The sequence below is a fragment of the Phodopus roborovskii genome, unplaced genomic scaffold (assembly GCF_943737965.1).
Source record: "Phodopus roborovskii unplaced genomic scaffold, PHOROB, whole genome shotgun sequence".
Lineage (NCBI taxonomy): Eukaryota > Metazoa > Chordata > Mammalia > Rodentia > Cricetidae > Phodopus > Phodopus roborovskii.
The window spans coordinates 730,018-750,709 of NW_026126576.1; the positions used below are offsets into that span (position 1 = coordinate 730,018).

A 20,692-nucleotide genomic window follows, 5' to 3' on the forward strand; every position below is an offset into this window, starting at 1 on the left:
TTCCAACAACATATCTTCCTAATGTCAGTGAGAATGAAAATAAATTTCAGTTACAATAATCTGATCTCCAGATGGAGACAAAAAGCCTTTCTTTCCCTGGAGTGGACCTTCTATCTATGCTGTCCAATGTCTTGGCATGGTTCTACCCCTAAGTATCTGCTTACATCTGGTTCACTTCTCAGTTCATGCCCAAATTTCCAGGGGCACTTTTGGCTGTTCATGCACAACATATTACCACCTTTGAAGAAAATCAATTGCTCCCAGAGCAATTATCAAGACTTCAGAAAGAATGAGAAAGCAAAAAACATTTTCTGTGCAGTAGCAGTAAATGATAAATCTTTGATAAGACAGAATATATTTTTACTATTGTAAGTTACATTTCTGAAGACCTTTGGGAAATTCAGAATAAAATGACAAATAAAAATAATAGGGAAAATATTTAAACTTACTTTATATTTCTCTACATCTTTAAATAGTTATAAATACATGTCTATGCTTATTTTAGAGGAAATAAAAGTTAAGTTAAACTAATATATAACCTATCCTGGGTAGATTTTGCAAGATGGAGTATTTTAGTTACTTATATCTAGTTACTTATATTTAGTTACTTATATCTTATATTTTATCATAAGAAAGCCCCCTGGCACACAATAAAATGAATAAGCCTTTGGGGCTCCCTAGTCCACTTGTGTTGTATGTTAAATGACACATTCCAGGCTAAATCATAACATGTGTAGGACCTCTTACCATTGTTTGTTGGGCAGAATGAATGTCCATGTTTTTTTAAGCTATGTTTGGTGAATATATATATATATATATATATATATATATATATATATATATATATATATATATTCTTTTTCTTTTTCTGATGAATGTGGTTCATAGACCTTGGTGAATCACAAAATAGACAGATACTAAAGCAAATACAATTCCAAAAGCTTTTTATTTTTTCCTGCTTAAATGATCTCTTTTAAAATATGGATTGAAGACTTTTGGGCACCTGGAGTTACTTTCTCACCTCTTTGTGCAGTGCCCACTTAGTCTTTGGTTACATGTTATTGTTATAAATTTAGCCAAAAGGGCATCATAGAATTTTCTAGCACATGGGGGTGCATAGATTTCTATCTAGGGTGACTCATCGATTGAGCCAGCCAGTAAATTAACAACAGCAGAACACCATTAAATTTTAAACTTAATTGCCTTCTCCTCTTAATTTCTATGGATATAATCAATAGATGCCAGAGAAAAGTTGAAGGAATTCTTTAGCAAGCATCTACTTCCTAGAGCATAATGTAAAATACACTGTTTGATTTCAGGCTTCATACCAACAACTTGCAGTGCAGTGGTTGCTGAGAAGGCTGTTTCACTTTACACAGTTTTAATGAGCCTATTCTAAGGGGAGTTTTATTTTTAAATCAGTTTGGCTTTCTCTCTGGACCCATCTCTAGCTTTCACTGGCTGTTGAATTGTGCTTTTCTTCCTCTCAATCTTGGTCAACTATAAACCGATTTCCCATTCCATGTTGAATTTTTATTTCAATATGTGTTTATTATAATATCCAAGGTTTTCCCAAAAATTATAGCTCTGTATCAATTGATATTGAAAATATACAGATACATAGGAATAAACCCTGCCAATTGGTATTGGATAAGAGATATTTGGGAGAATATTAGGAAGCCATTTCTGTCTGGCACACAGAGACAAGAGAAAATGTCATGGTCCATGCATTACTGAGAAGTCTCACTCATAAGAGGCCTTGTGGAACACAGATAGAGGTAGGGTGTTTAATCCAAGCAATGGGATTTTCTGTGAGGACTGTAATGTATGACTTCTTCCAAAATAACATTTCACATTTGCTATTGGGATGGATGGACATAAAGTGGGACAATGACCATCCTTCTTCCCCATCCTATCCTATACCATTGTATTTATTAAGATATCAGAGCCAGGTGTTTTCTCATCCCTGTCTTCCTGAATATGTAGAACTCTAGAATCCTGGTTGTATTTAGGTAGCAGGAAGCTTCCAAAAGGACAGACCCAGGAGGTGAGTCATGATGCTCTCTACATCCTATCCACTCAGCATTACATTGGCTCACAGGTATCAATGTGGCTTTCTTTGTGGGCCAGGGTTGGAGGAGGCATGAAGAGGTAATAAACTTTTGTACAGGTTATTTAAACCTGTTCTAAACAGAAAAGATTGTGAGTATTCTCTGAAAAGTGTGAAGAATATTATCATGGCACCTTGTGCTTGAAACTGCACTTAATGTGCTGTTGCTCACAGGCTAGGAAGACAGAGGGTCAGAACTATGAACTTTCCACATCTCCATGGTCTAGTTTCTTTAGCCTCAGCCATGACTAGCTTGAGTATTATTTGCATACCAATGCACTAGTTTTTCTTATGCAGATCTGGGAATGAACCTAGGGCCTCATGCATGCTAGTCAGTTGCTCTGTCATTGAGTTACATCCCAGGTTCCTCAGTGACTGGCAGTTGGAGGCTCTTGGTAAACTTTCTGAACACTGTTTAGTTCTTCACAGGGGAAAGCAAAATTAAAAATGTCCCAAATAGCTGTGACACAAGTCCCCAGGAACTTCCATCTCAAGTTTAAGATCCAGATAAATTTCTAGAGCATAATGATGGGTTTCTTCTTGGACCACAACCTTCTGGTGTAAGGTGACTGCTCTACCTCTGCCTACAAGGTTCATATTCCAACCAACAGGAAAGGATGGCCGAGGGCATGACTTTTTCCTTAATGTAAATCATTTTCACTTACTTTTTCTTTGCCCTATATTAGTCTCATGAATAAACTTACCTAGAAAATATTGTCTATTACCAGGAAACTGTGTATCTAACTAAAATCTGGGCAATCAGTTACCACAAGGGGAAGATGGTACACTGGGGAGGAAGGAGGAAGGCAAGAGCACCAACAATTATACTAAAAACTATACAGCTGCCAGCCTGTTGGGGACTGATTCTGTTATATAGCTTACCTGGTAGTATGGACTTTCATTGAATATGTAAGGCTTTGAACTTGAACAAGCTGCCAAGCATTCTAAGTATCTTTAGACATGTAGTAAAGTTTTGTATTTCCTGGGATTCTAGAGGTTGCACAAAATATGGGTGAAATAACATGTTTTAGGGCTTAACAGAACATATTCACTAAAATGAGACCATATTGACATGTTCTCCTGTGACACAATAGTTGGTGATAGTCCAGATCAGTGGCTACCACTCTGTTGCTTGGATTCACATAGCATAAGTTTTGAAAAGCAGAAGCCTCCACCAAACTACTATGGATTCCTTTGTTTTAAGCAATTGAAATGTGAAGTTTCCTTAGCCTATAACCATAAATATAATATATATTATCACTATATAATTATATATTGGTATTCCTAAAATGTAAAAATCACTATCTCCACTTTAGAAATCTTGCAATAAAACCATTCTCTTAGGGCTTAGCCAAACATTTCTTAGTACACTGAGTACCACCTGGAGCCATCCCCCATGGATTATGGTTAGATACTTAGAATTTTTTAGGGTTATCAAGTTATCTTAATTATATTTTGCTAAAATTGGACAATGCAGAGACACAATGCCAGGCATAGTTAGAATCAATCTCACAGGAGAAGAAATAATGTCTAGTTAATCAGAATGTTTGTCGGTGATTATTCCAAAGTTAGACACCATATACCGACCACACACTGTGTCTTTCTGTGTGTATGTGTGTGTGGTGTGGTGTATGTTTGTGTGTGTAGTGGTGGTGTTTAGGTCTCTGTGTATGTGTATGATGTGTGTGTGTTGTATGTGTGCCTCTGTGTGTGTGTGTGTATGTATGTGCACATCTGTATGAGGTAGTTATGTATGTGTGTGTGGTGTGTTGTGGTGTAGTGTTTGTGTATGGTGTGGGGCTTGTGTATATGTGTACAGTGCATTTAGTGGGGGATGAGGTGTGTATATATGATGTCTTTGTATATGGTATGTGCATGTGTGTGTGATGGTAGTGGTGGTAATGATGGTGTGTGTGTGTGTGAGTATGTGTGTAAATATGTATGATGTATATGTGTACAAGTGTATATGTGTGTTGTGTTGTGTGTTATGTATGGTGTGGTTTGTGTATTTGTATGTGAGTGGTGCGTGTTTATATAGTGTGTGCATGTGTTTTTGTAAGACTTAGTGGGTAGCACCCATGCTTGCTTAATTTTTGAGACAGGGTCTTCCGGTCAAAGTCTGGACTGGAACTCACTGAACAGTTCACCCTGGCCTCAAATTCACTATAGTCCTTCTGTCTGTGTCTCTCACATGCTGGGGTTACATCAATGACCCACTACTCCCAGCCAAAAATGTGAAACACTTCACAGATTTGGCTGCCATCCTTATATAGAGGCCATGATCATCTCTATGTCATTCCAATTTTAATAACTGTGCTGCCAAAACTAACTCTGGCTTTGAATAGTAAAGATAGTGCAGGCTCCTTGCTGTGATGGTGTGCAAGATACGATTATGCAGTCATGCTTGAATTTCCTCCCAATGCTGCAAGTCATTTCCAATTTTTGAGGCCTTGATACATTATATTTAAACAAACTAAATGGACTGTTGTGTTTTGTATGAGTGCCCCCAAATAATCAATCTCCCTAATCCATGTGCTGGCCAGTTAATTCTCAGTACAAGTTGACTGAATGGAAAGACCTAGTGAGCCATGTTTAGGTCATATGGTTCCACCTTCAATACATTAATGTTGTAGTAACTGTCTGACTTCCTGTCGGCCTGCCTTTCTTAGTTTTCTATGCTTGAGACCATGGTGTTCCTCCCTCTCAAGTACACATCAAGAAGGGTCTTGCAGATATCAGCTGCACTCTGCAACTATAAGGAGATAAACTTCATTCCTTATAACAGTTAATCAGCAGTTTATTACAGCAATGCAAAAACACCCACACACACATAAGCTTTCATGATTTCTTTTTACTTCAGATTTATAATCAATTTGAGCTTTTAATTCAAACTGAAAGGAAGGAATGCAGCATAAATGTGTTGCTTATGCCACAGTAGTACAAAATAAAATAGTGATTCTTGACCCCTAAACTAGGAGGGAAATGACACATCAGTAGTGTATCAGTTAAAAGACATATTTAAAAAAAAAAAGCTGTTTTTCTTTCAGTCCCACATTGTCACTCTGAGACTATGTGTTACACATTTGACTTGGAGATGTAAAAAAGATGAATGGACAGCATTTGTATTTGTGATGGAGGAGCCAAGATCCTCCCCGGCCACTTGTTAAAGGCTTTGCTTCCCGTTCTCCTCGAAACCAATCTAAGCATCCCTGTAGCTAGGTTCTGTTGGGACAAGAAAGAACAAAAGAAGCACATATCAATCACAGCACTGCTTGTTACCCATTCCTATCAAGGTTTGCCCATGAGGGCACTGAAATAATTGTGTAAAATGAAGTTTTGAGATTATCTGTAGATTTCAATTACAGTATTTGTGCTCTCTCAGACCCCTATTATCATCCATAGCTGGTTTGGCAATGCTGTTGAGATTTATAAGGCAACCTCCCTGGTTTTCTGCATCCAACTGGGACCACATGGTCAGCACTCTTCTATTATCTTCAAATCTGGTTTCTAAGAAAGACATGTTTGTTGCCTGCATGACTTAAAGAAACTGCCAATTCAGCAATAGCTACATCATTTGTAGAAAAAAAAAGTCACAAGGTGTCAAATGGCTCTTTGTCAAAGTGGTTAGTTCTGTACAAAGTCACAGGTAAGGAAAAAATATGGAAAAAGCATAATTTATGCCCAATTATTGCTCACAGTCTCATTTCAGAGATAGCCAGTTTAGACATGAAAGGTTATAGGGACTGTCCCCTGGAGCAGGGGCAAGGACAGGTCTACTCTGCTGCTGGCCAAGCCACTGGCTTTGCTATAAGATGATTTGGATTCTGATATCTTCTCACATCAGTTGTATGAATTAATGACTTAAGCTGTCTATGGTGGTTTTGTCTTTTTAATCTAGGAAACAAAGAGGCTGTTACCTCATGCAGGGTCACTGTAAGAACTGAAATTCAGAAGTATGCTTGGAGTACTTGCTTACAGAATTAGTACCTTGATGCTGGTAGTAGGTAAAAGGCAAAACATGGGATAGAAGTATGTTCATAAGGTTCTCTCTGGTGATGAAGAGGACATGTAGAAAGGTATGATAGTGATGAATCTTGATGTTGACATGATAACTCAATCTATGTATTTGTATTCTCAGCATGTCTTTATTAGAAGGGTATTGTGGGGTGACACTGTTTCCAAAGTACAACTGTCCACCAGACAGCAGCATTGATGTTGTTTGGTTTGTAAACCCAGTGACACTGGACAATGGTAGAATGTTTCCCTCCGATAGAGTTCATATCCATCTGCCATGGTAGCCTGAATTCAAGCAAGCAGACCCATGCAAAGCAAATGCTATTCCATGTCTTGACCCCTCAGTCTTCCAGTTTGATAGCTGCTCAGACACAGTGCAAGGTGGCCTTCCCTACTTCACTCAGTCCCTGTATCTAGAGACTCTACCCAATAGTGTTGCTGTAACTTGTGTTTATTCACTCTCTTGATCAGAATCTATAGTGGCTATTACAGTGTTTATTATATCTCCCCTTCACCAAAAATATCCTTCCTACAGATAGCATAACTTTGTCTTATATTTGGTCTTATATTTTGAGGGCCTAAAAGTACCTGAAACATGGACCATGGTACAATAGATAAAATGCTGAATAAAGGAAGGTTGCAAGGAGGTCACCATGAGAAAAGGAGATAAGCTCAGAATTTCATGTTAAGGAGTATGTGTATAAGACAATTTAATACCACTAGTAAATAAAATGCCAAGATACTGCAAGTCTTTGCTATAGTTTATTTCATTAGTGCTTTATGTAGACTTTTACAATATTATAATGTTATTAGCAGGTATAGGGCTCCTATAAAAATGAAAGAGAGATCACAATTAAATTAAAGTTTCTAAACCACTGGAGCCTCTCCTTACATCACTTTTTCTGGATGCCTCACAGTGATGATAAGACAGTCTTGTCACACTTGATAATTTGAGAAGCTGAAGCTTTACACAAGGGTAGATTCCCATACTCATGGCCTGGAAACTGTTGCAAACTGACAAACCACTCCTAGGATGACACCACTGAAGGCTGGGTGTTAATGAGTTCACTAGACCCAAAATAAATGATAAATTGGTGTTTTCTTGGGGAAAAAGTTACACAGATAATAGTAAAGAACCACCTAGATGTTCCTGCTCCAGAAGATGCAGTCTCTACCCTTCTGATGATCTTCTGAACCAAGAGAGAGAGCTCCCTTTTTATCTACTTTCAAGTAGTCATGTCTGCTTCTACACCTGAAGCCACACCCAAAGAGGTGTGGCCACTAACACAAATTTACTGGCAAGGTGAGATGCTAGTATGTACATACCACAGCCATGCAATGGCTGTAGTTTGCTCTACAACTGGAAGCTTCAGGAATAGTCTGTGGGAAGGCATGAACTTGGAGAGAAGATACAGACCTAGCAACATGAGATGGCTTAATGCACACACTGAAAGCAGTGTCTACCTATCCAGTGATATTCCCATGAAAATATCACTGGTTCTTTATCTTGGTTTCACAAATCTGAAAATTATCCCTTTAACTGCTTTTTTAAACTATCTCCGTTTTCCATGAAAAGTAGATTTAGATAGTGGTTGGACATGCAAACAAATTTACAACAGATTATAACAAAGTGAACTAAATAAATCATCACTTCAACATAGTCTCTAGTGCAGGTTTTTAAAAAAGCATAAGAGAGAGAAGCAATAAAAGTGGAAAAGATAACTTCAACTCTCAGGATAGAATTCTGCTTATTGCATTAGTGGCTTTGTTTGCCCAGAATGACCGTGTTTTCCTACTGAGGGTTAGAAGTGTGGAGAATTCCTCTTAGCTGAGATGTGATCTGCTGAACTGATTACCTAAGGTCCCACTTCCTTGTCAGAATCACTCTGGTTTTGAGCTTACCCTAGGCATTTGTACTGAAAGTCCCCTGCTTCAGGTCAGATATGAAAAACTATTCTTGTCCTTCAAAACCATGCTTTCAATGCTGGGTTTCATTTTAAGGGGCCTTCCCTTAAGCTGTTTAGAAACCAGTAGCCATTGAACTCAATGAGAAACATGACTGGAACTTGGCCCATTTGTCTCAGAAATTGAGACTCTGGAACTCAATTATGAAGAATTCATGTTTAAATGCCTTAACTGTTGTGTCTCAGTCAGTAGTGGTAACATACACCAACATTTAGCAAGCAAGCTGGGGTAGAAAGATTGTGAAGTCTTGGCTCAAAATCAAAGCAAAGCAACAACAAAACATCCACATCCCCTCCTACATTTCTGAAAATAGAGACTTGTAATTAGCAATTTCACAGGACTAATATCAGTTTTAATTATAGTAGAAGATGACTTCATGGTCAAATATCTATTGTTAAATACCATTTAATAAGTTCTGGAGTCTCAACTACGTAAGCCTGAGCGGATTATTTTCTAATACCACCTTTGAAAAATTCAAAGTGATAGATAAAAATGCTATTATATATGTATAATATTGCATATATTAATATCACCTGTAATTATTAAAGCTTCTACCATTAATATTAAAGTGGTATGTGTATAGGTTTATAACAGTAACTGTCTTCTGTTTTATTTTCATTGCTGTGCAAAATAGTAGTAATTAGCTTCTGGAAAGGACACAACATAGACACACACATGGTTCAGGGAACATAGGACAAGCACTAGCACATGCTCCTGGATCTCTAGCATCCTTGCTGCTTCTACCTTACCCTCATAGGTGTCTACTCCTTACTTCTGTTATCACGAGTTGGTTCATTTCGTTTTAGACTTTTAATCAGGCAGTATAATTCTGCAACATACTTTAAAAGCAGCTCATGACAATATTCTACATTGTTCCATGTAATACTTATTTCTTTGTTCTCACCACTACTGAGTTTTTCACATGTTGAACACAACAAAATAGTTTGCATTTTGAAATTTGTCCAACCTTTCTTGAATAAGTTTGGAACTATTATGTGTTATTTTATAGACATCTACATATACATCTTGTGGCAAATACAAGTGTGTATTTTGACTGACTATAAAACAGAGTGGAAATGCTGGATTGAAGATTATGTATATGTTTAGTTTTGTTAGAAGATTCAGCTAAAGACACTGGTACATATCAATAGTTTGTATGTATTTGTGGCGTGTGTGTGTGTGTGTGTGTGTGTGTATACATGTGGGGTAGAGTGTATGCACTCTATGTACAAGTATGGAGAGGCTAAAGGGAAACATTGGGTGTTTTCCTCTTAACGTTCCACCTCGTTTTGAGATAGGGACCCTGAAACTGAGGCTTGCAGCTTTGCTTGGGCTGGATGGCCAGCAAGCATCTAGTCTCCACACACCTATGATGTGGTTATAGGCAGCGTGGCCTGGCCCAGATTTTACCTGTGTGTTTACAATTCACACTCATGTCCCCTGCTTGCACGGCAAGTGCCCTTACCTACTGAGTCATCTCCCTAACTTTAGTATTTACTGTCATCTGGTTTAGACATTGTTTTTTAAAAAAAATCGCACTGTTGGAAGGATAGAGATATCCCTCACCATTTTATTTTGAGTTTAAAATTAGGAGCAGGAAACACAAATCACATGGAAATGGTTCTACTTGTAGCTCAGGGATTATTCCTCTATCTATGGAATATTTTGAGTCTTGTGCCTTGCCCTGAAAAGAGTCAGAGTTTCAAATCATCCAATGAGATTTGGGAAGAAAGAGGATTGCCAGAGCCCAGCATTAAGGTTGGCCTTCAGAAGTCTGAGCAGAAGCTTTGCTGTGACTCTTGAGCTCTCCTGGATGGTGGCAGCTGCATTTTCTGTCTCATTATGTATTCTCAACTTTGCCACCCTCTTTGTTTAACAAATCGGAACATGGTGTGGCAAGTTGACAGAAGAGTTGAGGAGAATTCTCAGTGATGCTTATAATGGGCTAAGAACACCTGTGCACACCTAGTTGGTCTCTTCATACTTCCAGCAAGAAAGTCAGTGGCCCCTCCTATAGGAGAAATAGGAAGACTTTTAAACAATGTTTGAGACAACATCTAGCAACTTTGACAATATCTAGCAACTTTCATGACATAAAAGTGAAGTTTTCCAGGAGAAAATTATTCTCTGTAAGACTTACAGGATTTTTGAAACAGAGAACTCTCTCAGCAGATATATATTCACACACACGTGCCATACACACTAACATACACACATGCCCTGCATACATGCCCCCTACACACACACATACACAAGGTGTTAAAATCGGACATGGTCTTTTGAACCTTATTCTGGAATCATCTTAGTTTCACATGGTAATTGATGATCTATGCAATAGGAACAAGTAGAAGCTTATGTGGGTGGGACTGTCATTTCGCAGACATGGGCTTCAACTTCTGTTTTACTTTTAAACAGCTGGCAATTTGAAACTTAAGAATAACTTGAACAACAGTATGTAAACGTACATATAATGAAAGCATGCCATTTAAAAGACTGGAAAGCTTCTAGATTTTTTATTATGTGGGCATAATATTGGCAAAAATCTACTGTGCATAAGACAAATTCCAAATAGAAAATTTATTTTATGATGTATATTGTTCTTCAGTAGTTACAAATAAGTACATATATTATGCATGTGAACATTAATATGAATATAAAAATATATGTTCTACTTGGCAAATTTGACAACACATACATTTCATGTGTTGTGTTTTCAGATGTATGTCAACAAATATTGCTCAACATATATAGTAGCTATAGATATTGCTTGTATCTTGTTTTATTTCCTTAGATCTTAGTGCTCATTCTGTGTTTAAAATAAAGATTTTGCAATATTTTAAGGCAACAGTAGTAGAATATTTCTCTCATATTTTGTATGGTTTTTAAGACTTCATTAATGAGTAAAAGATTTTAAATCATGATGAATTTTTAATACAAAGTGAACAAAATGTATATGATCATCATAATTCACTAACACAGTGTCCTCCTGATGGGTCTTTTGATTCTTCATTATTTTTTCTTTACCAAAATTTGCTGGAATTAATCTCTATATTTAATAATTTCATGACACATTGGTTTTTATTATTAGGGTGGTTCTAGAAAACAAGCATGCTAAATTGGAGACTTTAGGTTTTGATGTTCCAGAGTATTTTTTCTACATAACTATCTTTCTACATGTAGCATGATATTATTCCATTTAGATAATAGGAACTAAGAAGATAAAAGGTATGCTCCAACCTAAAAGCAGTATAATAGATGTAAAGAACACATATGCACCCATGTACTATCCACACTCACCTGCATACCTCTCCAACCTCTCCCTGACAGGGAGGACCTCACAAAGTTCTACTCACCTGATATTGAGCTGTGATCTAGCTAACATGGTTGAGACAAAACCTTTACTTCTTTGGACAGGGATTAATTAGTTCAGTTAATTAGTGTCTAAGTTAGTAGCATCAGCATGGCCTAGAAATTTGTTAGAAATGTAATTTTCAGGAACCAACTGAAACAGAAACTCTAGGAAGAAGACCCTGTAGACTATGTTTCCATTCTGAAGCACCATGAGATTGGGCAGCTCTCACATAATGCTCTGTAGAATCCTTCCATGATCATGTGACACTCTCAGATCTCTAAGACTTTAGACACCTTTCTGACATTTCAGATGGTAAGTTTTGTAAAAAACAAAATAGCAGGAAAAAAATCTGATTATCAGGGCTATACATTCCTAAAACAAACAATGAAAGCACAGGTATTAAAGGAATTCATTGCAAGCATAGTCAGCATGTAAACTCCTCTTTATGCATAAGGAGGATTGCTTTTTATTGCTTTTATTCAGTTTGATTTACTGTTGGCTAGGAGACTTTATCCCACATAACAAAGTCAGGGGCTCTTCTCTAGCTATTGACTGTTAACTGAATTCTGTCATTACATCATACTACCAGGGAAATCCATTGAGACTTCAACAATAGAAACAGAAACTAGAAAGTCTGTAACAGTGTTTTGACCTGTTAATTGTCTGGGAAGCATTATCTGCTATTAATATCTGGGTATGTAGTATCCCCACAAAAGATTTATATTGGAACCAGTTTCCAGTTGGTGAAATTATTCAGAGTATTTCTGAGAAACTTTGAAGGTGGATAGGGCTTCATGGAAGGAAGACCAACTCTGAGAATATGTTCTTCATAATATTTTTGTTTCCAGCTCCCCGTCTTGCTCTCTGCCTCCTGTCATGAAGACCCTACTCTGCCAACTGTCCCTTCCTCCTTGATAGTTGACCCAACCACAAGGGGCCAAGTGACCATCTGTTAAACCTTCTAAAATCTCCAGTTAAAACAAAATTTTCCTAGTTGGTTGTGTGATTTGCCACAGAAATGAGAAAAAAATAATTAATACAACCACAACAGCACAGAATCAGTTTCACTGATTATTAAAACTCATATGGACCTCCAATCTAAAGTTAATCACATTGGGACCTAAAGAATGTTTAAAGAATTAGCTGGTTTTACTTACTTCTTGTGGATTTAATGACAATTCAGACAGGTCTAATGCTCATCTAGCTTTTTCATAACCTTACACAGCTAGTTTAGTGTCCCTTATCTCTAAAATTAGACTATCACTGATCTCCCCAAGGGTACTGAGAGACTCTAATTTGTATAAAGTGGATAACAGTCTCTATCTCATAGGTCAGTATTCATAAACAGTAGATTTTACAGTCAAAAATTTTGATCAATTTTGACTGTCAATTGTGATCAATTTAAGAAGGCATTGAAAGATGTAGCTTATTGGTAGATCTACATGCTTAGTTTAGGCAGGGAAGCATGTTTATTCTACACTTCTAACAATCAGAAATTTAAGTGAGACATGGTGGTACCTGCCTTTTATCATAGCACATGGGATTCAGAGGCAGACAGATTTCTGTCAGTTTCAAGCCAACTAGTCTACATAACTAGTTCTGGGCCTGCCAGAGCTACAAACTGAGACCCTGTCTCAAGAAATAAGAATGATGTGGACATTTATTTTTAGATCACTAATACCATTATATATGTACAAGACAGTAGGTTTCCCCATTTTAATTTTTTTCTCATTTTAGTTCTTTAAGAGTCTTCTAGAATACATTTTATCATATAAACTACTCCCCAACTCACCACAGATCCACCCTCTTCCATACCTACCCAATTTTGTGTCCTTTTTTCATTTTTATTTTTATTTTTGTTTTGGAACCTACCAACGCAAATGTGTGCTGCCCTTATATCATGAGTGTATTCTTTCCACTAAAGAATGCCCAACCTTCCTAGGACTACATGCTTCAAGAAGAACTGTTCTCCTGCTCCATGCAGTTGTCAATTGCCAGTAACTTCCCTGTTAAGGATAGCACTTCATACCTACCTCCCCTTTCCATGATGGCATTATTTTATCTGGCTTGGGCTTGCATGGCATGGGCATGACCACTGTGAGTTCATTTTTTTCCTTTTTTTTTTTTCTCTCTACAACCTGTATTTATTCTTTCTTGCTTATATTTTTTCCATAGCCAATAACTATATTATTCAAAACACAAGGAAAATGGCCAGAAAGTATAGCTATTCAGTACATTTTTATTGAATAAAAGTATTGTGTGTTAGGCTTCATGCTAAACCCATCATATATATGATTTCCCTTAAATTTCACAACAACCTTAAGGATAGCATTCTTTTTATTCACTGTTACATACAAATATGCCCAGAAAGGTCAAGTTACTTTAACACACACACACACACACACACACACACACACAAATGTGGGTGTAAATTTAGTTGTACCTTTCTTCAAATTCACACCATTGTCCTGTACTGTTTTCCTATGTGAACACGTGGTTTCAGTATTTACACATGCACCCCCTGCAACGCAGCTACAGATATGTGTCCTGTGTAAAGTGTACGTGTGTACTGTTCACTCATAGTCACATAGAAATGTGAGTTTCTTATGAGCCTCTCTACCTTGCAGTGTCTAGAAGTCACTGTTTCCTTATAGTAACTTATCATCTCTCTTGCTCTTTCAATCTTTCTGTCCGCTCTTCCATAATGATCCCTGGAAGAAAGGAATGTGATATAGAGATCCTACTAAAAGCTGAGAATTCTCTAATCTCTTATTCTCTACATGCCAATTGGTTAGGGGTCTTTAGTGTAGTTGCCACCTGCTGCATATAAACCTTCTCAGACGAGAATTGAGAGACTCACTACCCTATATGTATAGTTATAAGATGTTAGTATTTCATTTAATACTGTGGCCATTTAGCACACTAATAATAATAGGTTCTCTTCTATAGCCCATGATCCATATAGCCACAGATTTCTGACCCAGTAATAATGCCAGTTATGGGTTTCATTTTGTAGAGCACGACAGATCTAATAAGAAAGTAGTTGGTTACTCATGTGATGTTCATTCCATTATTGAACCTGTGAGCATGTCTTTACCAGGTCAGGTGTTACTGGAGTTCACAGGATGCTCAGCTGGATAAGACTGATGGTCACTTTTCTTCTCTGGTAGTGTGCATAATTCCTTCTAGCATTGTAAAATCTAGTAAGTAGTGATGAAGCTTCCAGATCAGTACCAACTATGTTTCTCCATGTTCTACAACTCAAGCATGTGGTGTCTTCAGCAATGGGGTCTAGACTAGCTCTTGAGGGTGACCAATAGCACTGATAATATCCCATAATGTTTGTAGTCTATGGAACACCATTGGCCAACAATTTGAAAAGAGGCAGCCCATTCTTGGCACTGGGTTTTTTATTTGTTAGCAGGTGTTATGTAGTGGAGGTATTGTTGCCCCACTATGGGGTAATTCCATTTTAATTCAATTTTTACAGTATATATGCATATATACATACAAATATATATATATATATATGTAATACATACATATGCATATGCATGGAAGCTACTGCAGTAGTGGCTTTAAATATAGCTTTTTCAAAAGGTCTTTAGTGTTATTTCTGCCTCATCTACCCTTAATCCTTATTCCCCTTCTACCCTTCCTTCCCATCACCCATCCCAATTTTATCCTTCCCATTCTATTATTCCCCTTTAATCATTTATACCACTGTGTTTTATGTCTCCTTCCATGATAGAGCCCCCCATCAGGCTCTCAACTTATTTTGTTACAAAACATAGTGATGATCATTCAACTTCAACACTACAACATTACCAGGGTAATCTTCCTAAAATGCAACTTTTACACATCCATTCCCTATTCAAGGAAAATGTGGGTTTAGCATACATTTATGAACATCTAGCATTTATTGAACTCCTGCATTACAGCTCCTCTGTTTGAATGTTGTAAACACATAGAATAAAAGAGAAGGTCATTTAAGTTGGCAGTCTCTGTGGTAGGAGAGGGGTTGAATTATTATCACATTGTATGGGCAGTGCTGACACAGAGGAATGTCCATGGCCTCGGGATCCAGAATGGATAAAGAAATCAGGAGGAATAGCAATGAAAGGGTCAGGGAAGGTCAATGGAGAAGTTGCAGTTTCCACTGTGCTGTCAAGGACAAGCTAGCTAATATTCACAAACTTGCCACACTGCTCACATTTCCTATTCCTCCTCCTTACAAACTGACTTCCCCTGGGAAAACCACTTGCTTTCATTGGCAGAATTGTCTTCAGACCTCACTCAGCAGGCTCAAGCTGATATTATTCTGACCCAATGAAAACAGACCTTTCTTCCTGCCAAGGTGGTAGTTTCAGGGCAGAGCATGTGGTACAATTGGAACCAACAGTGACAGTTTCCCTGGGGCCTGGGGAAGCTCACAGCTCTGAGAGAACATGTCAGCTTGGCTGCAATCTCAAGTGGAAAACTTGCCTGGCATTCAAGCTAATGCAAGAGACAAAGCAGTAGAAAGAGAGAAACCAAATCCACTGCCAATTTCAGCTCCTGGACCTTGCAGTGTCTAAAGTCAGTCCTATCCCTGTGTTGTTCAGTTAATGGATTCACTAGATTCAGATTTTCTTTATGAAAGTGTCGATTCTATTGACTATTGACATCAGCTAGGGTTTGTTGGCAGAAGCAAAGAAGAAAGACATTCTCAGCCCCAAAGGCAGAAAGTGAAAAACTATATACCCGAGAGAAAGGGGGCACCTGGTCCTCTAGATGCAATGTTATTTCTTAGCTGCTATATCAGATAGCTGGAGAAAGCAGCATCAGAGACACTGAGATATAAAGGTCAGTTCATGAAGAAAATTGTATAGCTTTTTAAGAACAGGTATGTATGAGGGTTGGGGGAGCTGAAGAAGACTCCAGATGTCAACATCAGACCTCTCTATATGCACATATGTATGATGGTTGAGGGAGCTGAAGAAGACTCCAAATGTCAACCTCATACCTCTCTATATACATACCATCTATACACATTCAAACATGCATACATACAATCATAAACACCACACAAGCAAAATTATATACTATATCAGTATTAGAATGTGTTTTTTTTTCTTTGCAATGGGGCAGATATTCTGGCTCTGTAGGTCAAGCAATCTTATCTGGTCTTTGCCAAAACATGTAGGCTCACCCCTACAGCAGGAAGTAACTCATAAGCCACATATACCCAAATCTGCATAGTGCTTCATGAGGTCCAAAATATATTAACAATGTTTTCACTGATTCTTTTAGCAAATATTAGAGCCTATTGTGCAGCTAAGCAGCTGTTAATTGCCTGTGAACAGTGCAGAAAAGGAGGAGAATCAGAGATTGGCTTCAAAAGCTAATGTATTGACTCTCTTCTGAATAGTCAAAGCCCAGGAAAAGGAGCTGGCAGAAGCATTCCAAGGAGCCCGGGCTTAGATATATTAAGTTGGAGATGCTTATTAAGCAACCAGAAAAGCAGTTAAACAGAGTGGTTCTGTCCCAGGGATCCACCATTAATCTTCCAGGCAGAAGTAGATGCTCATATTGCAGAGACTTTGAAGAAGCAAGTTTTAATCTGCATATGCTTGCCCCACATCCTCCCTTCCTCCTTCTCCTCCCCCTGTTTCTGACGAGATTGATTTCACTTTGCATGAGATGCTACAGTATTTTCAATTTAAATAGAAATCTCAAATAAATTGGATTTAAAAATCTTCTCAGGGAAAAGGGAAACAATTTGCTTGCTGAAGTTTAATTTCAAGGCAAGAATCATAACCAGGGCTGTTTTCAACCTGGCCTCAATTGCGTTCCATGTGACACGCACTCTTGCATACAAAGGGGGACGGCTGAAATGTCAAGGATGTGAAAATGGTCATATCTACACCGGTGCAAAGCCACTATGAAAAGTCCAAGTCATGACTGTTTCAACCATCCCAGGCCTCCAACCCACCCAGCACAAGCAACTGTCTGCTCTGAATGTTTTCTACAATAAGTCCACAAGTTGCATCATCTGTCTTGGTGGTCAGCTGCAACGCCTTATCACAATTAAGCCAGCTGGGGTCAAAGAGCAGATGTTATTGACTCTCCAGAAGACTTTGCCGGATGAGTAAGTGATTCTGGCCAGCTGTTTCCAAAAATACCTAATTGTTTGTATGACATTAATCCACCCCACCCACACACTGTGTATGTAACAGTGGTTTAAATGAGTCTACTTGTTTTTCCTATCTTCTCTGGCTCCCATAGAGTATTAGGAAAGGGAAGCAATTTGTTTTGTGCCTAGCAATTAAGTCATGATTTAGGTAAGATTGACACCTCAGATGGCACCCCACTAAACCATTCTGTTTTCATTACTTACATATCCCTGGAACAGAGTACATGGCAGATGTGACTTAAAGGAGGAATGATGCATTTAGTTCATGATTTAAACAGATACAGCTCATTGACATGTGGAAGGGATTCCTAGGACTGGAGTTTACATTGTAGGTGATTCTTTAGTCATTGTGGATTGAGAAGCAGAGAGTGTAAGCCAGAACAGACAGCCCCATCCGTAATGTCCTATACATGCCAGCTAAGGCCCTGAAAGATTCCACAACCTCCCAAAATCGTGCCCACAATCAGTAGAACAAGCATTCAAATCCATGTGCTTGTTGGAGGTGTGTCATATCCAGACCATAGCATTCTCTCCCTGGCCCCATAGATTTTGTGGCCATCACATAATGCAAAGACACCAGTTTACCAGCCCAATTATCATAAGCACTGGCATAGGTAAGAAGTTTAGTATTTTCTGAGACTCAAGCCAGGTTAACTCTAAACCCATGTAAAAGTCAAACAGCAAGTTACATGCCTCAAGAAAACATGGCACAAAGAAAACCTTCCCAGGCAAAAGGGGAGGACTGAGATGGTAGCAAAGAATAACAGCAAAGCAAGACCAAAAATCCCAGGAGGAAAAACACCAGCTCCTGCTGCTCTGTGTCTGGCATCAAGAGTCCAGTGGCTCGGAAAGCCTAACCTATAGCTCTGATACCCATAGCTCACATGGGATTTTTCATGTGGCAACTCCACACTGTGCCTTGTCTCCACCTTCATGGGATCTCCATTGCATCTTACCCTTCACCTGTACAGCCTCACATAATTGCAGCTCATGATAACTCCCCAGGACCTCCATATTCTCCGGCCTCACAGGATTTTTCTAGACCCTTAACACAAGCTCCATGGCTATAATATTTACTCTGATTACTATAAAATCAGCACCACAGGAAGACAGTGCCTTCTGCTGCCTCTTGAGATGTGGCCTGGTCTTGTTTTATGTGCTATGGCAATAACTGTGCCACAGAGGGATGTTATATGATCTTAAAATTACTCCACCAAACAAAATAGGCTATTTAAAAAAAACTTTCCCTAATTTAAATGACTGAAACTTAGGCAGAATGCAAGTAGACTCTTTGTCGAGTATAATAAAAGTGGCCTCTATATCAATTACCAATAGATACTTTACTGAAACTTCATGTGCCTAGTCTTCACTGTATACATTCTTTTAGGATTATAGTCTTCCACGCTCTCACCAGAATAAGCTCTATTTACAGAAATCTATAAATCTTCTAGCTCCAAACCCTTCCATGTCGTTCTCATAAACTAGTTATGATGGCATGAACTACATGGTCAGGTTTACAATTAAAGGATCTCAAATACAATGCCAGTTATCTTCATCAATTATATCACTGCTTGACTCATGAGAAGGGTTGTTTTCACTCATACTTTAAGGGTATGTAGTCTACCATGCTAGTATTCTGGTCCATGGTGGTGGGAATTCATAGTATATGTTACATCTCACCAGATCAGGAAACACAGACATAGGACTAAAAGTGGATCTACCTATAGCCCTTAAAGTCTACACCTAAGTTCCCATGTCTGCAAACTGTATCCATTGTTTAATAGATTTCAACAATGCCACCAGCTAGGAAAATAAGGGCTCAAGCATGTTAGACTGAGAGGGACATATATATCAAACACATTCTGCAGTTGTGAAAAACAGTCAATTTCTTTTATAGGCAATGTTTTTAGATGTCTTAATTCATCTCTTGATGTTCCAGTAAATGTAAGTAACTTGTAATTATTTTAGAGAACTTTGTGTATCCTTTATTTGAAAAAACAAAACAAAAAACTATATAAAGTCTATTAATTTGGATGTTGGTTATTGACACCTGTCAATTATTCTGACCTCCCCATCCATTTTTCTGCAGTTGCTAAGTTATTGGCACCTTGAACTATAATCTCTAGGGAGTTTAAATGTTACAGAGCTCATCTCGTCATAATGAAGTGCTAGTGTAAATATGCCTTAAGCTAGGAATCTCTGACTTCATTCCACTCAGTGCTTTTTTTAAAAATGTTTTACCTTCATTTCACTTAAATTTGGTAAAATGTAGACTTTTCCTTGACTGGTAAGTTCTTATTAAAATAAATTTTAGCTGCCAAAATAATTAGTTGCTAAATGGAAGAAGCCCGTGTGCATGAGATTGTTCTTGCTTGATTTTTGTCTGTATGTGAAAAGCAAACTAAAGAACCGGGTGATTATGATTTATTTGCCAAGAATATATGTGTCAGATTTTGGATCTGAAAACCATCACGTAGGATATGAAATCTTTACTTCTTCACAAACAAGGCCATTCTTTCTGTTCTGAAACATGCCATGTTGTTCAAGCTATCTCACCAGCTCTTGATCCTGGCTTTTGAGATCAGTAAGACATGGTTCAAATCTCAGCCTCACCATTTACTATTTGGAAAAAGTTTCTTGATCTTTCTGTGCTTCCATTGTTCTGTTCTCTCAGATGGGACTACTAGCTCACCCTGTTGTATGCTACTTCTAAAATAGATGTAAGAGTTAATGCACTCTATCTTACCAGTGCACATCAACTAACAATGATGCACTAAAGTCTGTGAGGTAAAACTTTATTGGATGTTGCTTACAGCAATGGTCCATAAAGGTGAGCATTGAATTAATTAGCCAAATGATATGTGAGCATTTAGAAAATAAGTTCTCTTTGTACTACTTAGTATTTTGATATCAGGATCAAAGGTTTCCAAGGAATTTCTCAATTACATTGATATTACCTATGGGTTAGTTGCTTATTTTAAAAACTGTTTTAAATTAGTTAGGAGTTTATTCCAATGTTTCATTTCCATTAAATTTTGACAGTAAACCAAAGATGAAATGAAGTAAAAATATGAGA

General features: G+C 37.9%; 1 protein-coding gene and 1 non-coding gene across 4 annotated transcripts in view; one reads left to right on the forward strand and one right to left on the reverse strand.

Annotated features, from left to right (window-relative positions):
* Tafa1 (TAFA chemokine like family member 1) overlaps positions 1-20,692 on the forward strand; it is a 508,456-nt gene that overhangs the window by 425,692 nt on the left and 62,072 nt on the right. The gene's annotated exons all lie outside the window — the stretch shown is intronic.
* LOC127236084 (U6 spliceosomal RNA) lies at positions 4,339-4,442 on the reverse strand. Its single transcript, XR_007835755.1, has one exon. It is a non-coding gene; the product is annotated as a U6 spliceosomal RNA (small nuclear RNA).